General features: G+C 43.1%; 1 long non-coding RNA gene across 1 annotated transcript; it reads left to right on the forward strand.

Moving 5' to 3' along the window:
• The first annotated feature begins 2,359 nt into the window (after positions 1–2,359).
• Positions 2,360–6,278, forward strand: LOC149357492 (uncharacterized). Its single transcript, XR_016291846.1, has 4 exons — positions 2,360–2,490; positions 4,018–4,152; positions 4,703–4,854; positions 5,790–6,278. It is a non-coding gene; the product is annotated as an uncharacterized LOC149357492 (long non-coding RNA).
• Positions 6,279–7,106: the final 828 nt, after the last annotated feature.

The raw sequence follows: 7,106 nt of genomic DNA on the forward strand, positions 1-7,106 counted from the left end.
CGCGCAGCTAACGAGAAAAGCGAGAACCCGTGCGCCTGTCAGCCGGCCACTCTAAGGAACAGCGCGCCGCCAGTTTCTCGCTGATACTTGAGTTTGCCCTCTAAGAAGGCGGGTCCTGCACTGCTGGACAGAATGCACTGCCTGTAGTACCTGCCGTGGCCAGGATGCTTTGTAGTGTGCGATCACTCGTCCGATATCAGCCGTAGCTAACGCCAGTAAATGATGAGCGCTTCCGCAGCTAGTGCAGCCGTGAAGGCAAGCTCAATTTGGAATTTAACGCGTTCTAATGCAGGTGCAGCTCCGAATAAATCTCCATAAGGAAGGAATCGCCGTTTTGCACTAAATAAGCGCGCACAAGCATCGGTATATGCCAGATAATAGCCGGAATGCATTGAAACGTCTGCTAGAGAAGGTTGCAGTGGCGCCACCTCGCGGCGTCAATGCGAAACGGCGTGCCTGGGCGTCGCCGTTCGCGCCACTAGAAGACATTCTAGTTCACTATAGTATGGTCACGGCCGGTCTCGACACGCGCGCTTTCTGTTTTGAGCCAACGTTTTTTGAACAGCGCTGGCCGCCACGAAGGTTTGAAGCGGAATGGAAAGTGTCGCCCCTACACTCTTAATCTGGTTCCACTTATGTTCCACATAAATTGAGTTAGCTCACCAGTTTCACTGGAACAAGGGGGACTTTATCTGGATCACACTTAATTATGTGGAACCATAAGAATTTTTCATTTATATTTGTTTTTCTTTATGTGGAACAGGCCGTCCCGCAGCGAACCATGCAGGTTTAAGTGGAACTTGCTTGTTGTTGAACTTATTTTGATCCGCTTATTTCTCACACGTTCCACATAAGATCTCAGACCGCACGCTTGAGAATTTTCTGCCTTGCAACCTTTGTCTACACCCCGCAGTGTAATGCACCACGAGGATACTGTTGTTATGGGTCAACGCGCTGCTATATTTGTGTATACGCCACCAGAATCTTTTTCACTTAGATTTGTGGATCGATTCGGCCTCGCCATACCATCAACAATAGCCACGGTCAGCTTCGTTGGAAGAGCGACTGTCCCGCAGATAATGGTGGTCCCGGGTTCGCTTCCTGTTCAGGACAGAATTTTTGAAGCGAAAGCTTTACTACGCCAGCAGCCGAGCAGCCGAGCACCATAACCACTAAGCCACCGCGGCGGGCTAAACTGATTATTGGCTGAGAGGCCACCTAACCTTTTAACTAACCAGCGACGCAGAGTCGAAGGCTTCTCCAACTTCGGCACTGGACGCGGAGATGGTTTCAACTGAGATGGAGCGCCGGAACACTGACTTTGTGATCAGACTCAGCGAGTGTGACGACTCGGCTACGCGTGCATTTCATCGACGCTTTACCGACAATTCGTTCGGCAGTGTGCGTGGCGTTTGTGAACGTAGCCATGCAAAGGAAGCTTTAGCTTCTCACCATGGTTAGCCAAAGTTTAAACCACAGCTAATTATTCTTGAAGCGTCGCATTTTTTGCCTATTTTTTATTATTGCTTTTGCCCCGTGCTTTCGCTGAGTGTTTTGAGGACGTCTGCCGCGCGAAATCATTCAACAAGGAGCGGGATAGATGATGACCTTTTACCGTCTTTGAGCGTCACATTGTGCTCTAGCTTATAAACGCCTTTTATGCACCCACGGCCGCAGCACATAAAAGGCCCCCTATACGCAATAAGCAGGGCGTCTTGCAACTTCTCGTAACATTTTAGTATAGGATGTTAAAACATCCATTTCGTATTTTAAAGTTAAAGAGTTCCATATCATTGCAGCAGAAAGCTTGAATATTGTACAAATCCGTTGCTTCACACATCCGTCAATGCGACCGTAGTTTTCTTTTTATTTCAAACGTATACCACGATACCCACACCTAAAGCGCAGCGGGGACCGGAAGATTGCAATGCGTGACCATTACGCTCAAAACGGCAGAAATATTAAAGAGCCACTGACGCTCTTTCCAAGATCGCGCCACTGAACCATGGCAGCAGCGTGCGCATTTAGGTGGCCGCAAAATGCTAAAACAGCCCTGTGCTACGCAGTGTTAGTGCATGTTACTGAGCCCAGACGGCAGAAATCACTTCCGCGCCATCACAAAATCGTCAACACCGCCCGCACACACAGCCCGTACGGAGCTCGATAGTATGACGCAACTAACGTTCGTGTGCGTGCAACGGAACCCGCCATGACCCGCGCCGACGGCCCCGGACATGCAGGAGCCCGAAAAACATAACACCATAGTAGAAAAGTTCCTCCCTTTCTCGGAGCCACTAACACGACCATAGCGCCACCGCTTCGTCAACTGAGGCGCCCGCAGCGCTGATACAGTATCTCTCGCGCGCGCCACTGGCGGCAAGCTCCGTTAATTTTTGCGTTCATTTTGTATTCCGCACTACGCCGCGATATTTGAGTACCTTCCGCCAAGAGAGGACGCCGTCTCCTTTGGATCGCTGAAAATTGCTAAAGGTAGGTGGTTTTTTCTTATTTACTGTAAGGTTAATTAGTGGCGCATGTGTGTTTTGTGCTCCTGCTAGGTTAGTCATTATGCCGCGCCTGTGGGTTAGAGCAGGAACCAACGGTTGGAAGATTGAAATGTGCACATGTTCGCTACGCACGCGGGCAATGGCGTTGTCAGTTTTGCGGATAGGGCTCGCTGTTCCGCCAGGATCCTCCTCTCGGTTACTAAAGATATTGCCAGAAATTCTTTGTCAGCTATGACCGCCGTACAATTAGGAATGCTGTTCAGTTGTACGGCGGTTATGTTTAAAGTAGCAGGAGCTGCTGATTCCACGGCCGTTGCGTTCCGGGCGCTTTTTTACGTGTGTGGTCAGGTTTACGCGCGCTCGTCATGGACCTTGCGAATTCGGGTTCCGCAACGAAATGGACCATACGCTATAGTTTCCTGTGGTTGTGGATCGCAAGTTGCCGGTGCCGGGCGGATTTCAGTTCTGGATTTCGAATTACGTTAAGCTCGATCTGTGCCTATATGAAGCGTAGAAGGTGCCGATCGACAAGCCCTGAGGCATCGTTCTTATTCTGAAGTATGTATACTAGCTAATAGCGCCCTTTATATTTCCCTCGTTAAAAAGTTAGCGGCTTCTAAAAGGTGAGCGAAATGATCCTGTGCCTTTACGTCCAGGTAATGTAAGCGTGCGCACGTTTGGTTGTATGGTATCTGGTTTAGTGTTCATTCCTGTTGTAGCAAATACGGTGCGAATCGTAGATCTGTTTTGTAGACGCCACGTAAATGTGATTTCTTTGTGTGCAATGGCATATTGAACCAGTTGTCAGGGCGATGAGTAAAATGTGATAAAGTATATGCTTGTTATTTGAATGCTTGTTATTTGAAAAACTTTTGATATTGCAAGGGTAACTGCATGCAATATCACTATATTATATTATATTATATTACATTATATTATATTATATTACTATATTTTTGAAAAAGAGTAAAATTTTGAAAGCTCCTGTAAATATAATGTAAGCTTATGTTAGGTCTATTTTGTGAAAATAAAGATATCTTTTTAAATATGTTTCATTGTACGAAATGTAAGCACTAAATTGATGCACTCAGCCTTTTCATATTATGGTTTTCCCACAGTGCAAATTCATTAGCTCTGTAAGCTCGGCAAAGAAAACAAGAGAACTGCATGCAAAGAAAGTAGCTGCTGCATCTATTGTTCACAATGCTGATGTTTCTCAGCCAGCTGTTTCTCTAAATGATGCCCTGCTTGAATTGGAGGTAACAGTAGCCTTTCTTTGCTTATAATAAATGGTTTCTACCTCAGTAGTATACCTGATGATGAAAATGCACAGCTTCAAATGTTACGCTGGTATCACAAGACCTTGCAGTGACGTAAAAGGCATTGCAATGATATGCAATGTCCTTGAAACAATCATGGGATTTCAGTGCACACATTTTTCGGCTGCCGTGTGATTTTGCTAACAATACTCATTGGAATGAATTTTGTAAAAGTTTTTGTTCACATTTAGGCACTACAGGATGCTGCGTTTGATGCTGGACACTTGAACCGGACAAGAATGAAGGCTCTTCTGCATGTAACATTTGTGGCTCATAAGGCTGAGACTCCACAACAGCTGCCTGCCTACTCATTGAATGCAGACGTGGTAAGAGTATGCTATTTTGCTTTTGGTTCTTGTCAAGAATTTTGAACAAGCTTCATAGCACAATGCAACCTGCAAAGCACTTCAGCACATCCCCTATGAGTAAATATAAACTGTTCTGTTGCTGGTAGTGATCACTTTTCTCAGTGCATGTCACTAGTTGCATATTCCTTCATCTGTAAAGAGCTATTGCAAGTTGCATTGGAAAACAAGGATGCGGTTTCAATGTAACTTACCCTGGAGCACATAAATGAATCAGCATATATGCAGTGCATTACATAACTGTCATCTGTACAGGTAATGATCGGCAGTATCTGGATCATTTTAGTGGCCTTACCTTTACTTATTTAAAAATAGGAAAGGTAGAGCATAGATTCTGCATTTTGCAATTTGCCCTAGCATCTGCATTTGGTGTCTTGCTGTGTGAGGTCCCAATAGACTCATGAAATTGTCAATATTTTTGATATCTTTGCAAATTATGGGCAGTTTCCTTACGAAGGTCGAATAATAGTTTCTGTAAAATATGTGCTTAAGTTGGTGTTTTTTTTTGCAGCTTACACTTGAAGCAGAAATTCTTTTTAAAGCAACAATGCAAGATATGGAAAGATAATAAGAGATGTCCAGCAGGCACTTCACAGGGCAGATTTTGTGGAGCTGGATGGGTATCTTCGACCAAAAAATTCTGAATTCTGTGTGATCACACAGGTAAGACAGCTTCCTTTTGTAATTACTGCTGATAGACTTAAGCAACAATGAAAATGCATAAAATATTTGGGGTCCCTGGGCAGCATAATAGGTATGTCTGTAATACTTTGCTGAAAATGTGCAAGAACCTGTGGTGCATGTTTATTTTATTGTTTAATATAAATGATGAATTTTTCTTGACAAAGAATGTATGGAGGCTAGCATTCAGTTCTTCCACTGCTATAAAAACTAGCCATTCAAATGAGTGTTCACTGGTATACATTCAAAAGAATGCAGAATAGAAATCATTATAGGCAGTGATTAATGTTTTTCATGCTTAGTTAAAATTGAGCTTAAGAAACTATAGACACTTAACATTTTGATTCGTGTTTTCTTGCTTGTGGTGATGTGTGAGGCATTATTATGCATGAATTACCACCCGGTGTTCTCCTACGACCAATAAATAATTTATAATTGCATTTCTTTCTCGTGCTGTTTCGGTTTCAACAGCCGAATTAGGACTCTGACGTCAGTGTGTGCTTGCAGGTCATGTGAGACGTGAAAAAACTGCAGTATGATCACTGCTTCCTCATTTGTTGTCATTGTGGTTCTTGAAGAAGGCTGACTTCAGCAGTGCAGTAAATCAAAACAAAGAAGCAGTGACTACATGGACGTTTTTCCATGCCTCACGTGACAAAAGCACTTTTTGATGTTACAGCTATCGTTCAGCTGTTGAAGCCGAATTAGCATGACAGAAAAAGTTCAATTATAAATTATTTAGGGGCCTAGGCTAATATTACATGCTGATTCATATGTAGTAGTGTCTTTCGAATCCTCGTTGAGTAATTTAAATGAGCATTTATTGTTTTACATTTGAAATAATGTATCATGCAAATCATCGTATCAAGGCAGTCAGTGAATTGTTGCGTATAGCCTGGACTGTTTTTGCATTAAAGGGGAGATGCAACACTGACAGGCCCGTACCAGGCCCATGTATCATTACTGACGACGGACTGATAATGATCGTCACCAGGAAGAACACCATTGCCTTGGCTCCCGGCTCATCTATGGAGAGTGCCCTTATTTTGTGCCTAGCTGTCTACTTCATTTTGTACCTTTCTTATCCGCATGCTTTTGGCCAAACTTTGGGACTAGTTCAGACATTGCTGCTGCAAAACGAAAAATTTGATAAAGGGCTGATATCCTTCAAACTGAAGAGTCTGCTTAAAGGCCTCAGACTTATTTAGACACAGCCATTCCTGTATAGTTCATGGTTTTGATAATAAAGGATTGAAGGTTGCGGATAAGCGTTAAGGTAAAGCTTAACACATCAAATATAGCATCTTAAGAGACAGCTGTCATATTTGAAAATAAAAGCCTCAATTTCCTCCGAGTAATTAAGTATTGTATTTTTTGTGGCAGTGAAATAAAGCTTTGATGTAATGGATGCTTGTGTTCATCAACCATGAACAACACTGCTGAAGTGCAAGCATATCTGTGTATTATTGCCCATTTGTCTATGCAGGAGGCGATTCTAGGTTGCATAGTGATGAAAGAAGAGTTTTAATATCTCTCATCCCACAACCTCAAGCTTTAAGCTTAGGGGTGCATCAGACTCTATTTGTATAGTTTGGCTGATGGACTAGGTGTCCAACCAACAGAAATCATGATTGTATGCTGTGAATTTGATGCAAGAAGTGTGGTTTAAGGGTACAGGAATATGCATATAGTATATCTGTTAAGAATTACTACAGGATGATTTCATTCATATCAGGTGTTTTGTGAACTTTATATTTCACCCTATAGTCCCTTGTGTGCAGTGCACTGCATATACAATACTATTGTGGAATAATTTTGTTCATATATAGACAAAATTATTTTACTATGGTTTGTACAAACAGTGCACTGCGTGCAAGGAACTCTAGAGTGAAATATGTGGTTCACAAGATACCTGGAACGGAGTTCCAGCTATCTATATGATGCAGCGTTCCTGCTAAATTCCTGGAACGCTGTTTCAGATATATAGGCGCAGCACTGTTCCGGCTAAAACCTCGGAAATTTGTTCCACATATTTTGGAGTATCTGGAGCATAGTTCCAGCTATATAGGTGGAACATTTTTGCAAAAATGTTCCAGCTGCTAAGTGGATCCTTAGGTGGAACCAGACTAAGAGTGATAGCTGCACTCTTGTTAGTTTTCGTCCGCTTTCCCTGCTTCTTTCCAGTTTTTTTGGCATGCGAAAAGCTTTCAGTGCTCAGAGACATAATATTTTGG

The sequence above is a fragment of the Amblyomma mixtum genome, chromosome 3, assembly GCF_055824585.1.
Source record: "Amblyomma mixtum isolate Tamu chromosome 3, ASM5582458v1, whole genome shotgun sequence".
Classification (NCBI taxonomy): Eukaryota; Metazoa; Arthropoda; class Arachnida; order Ixodida; family Ixodidae; genus Amblyomma; species Amblyomma mixtum.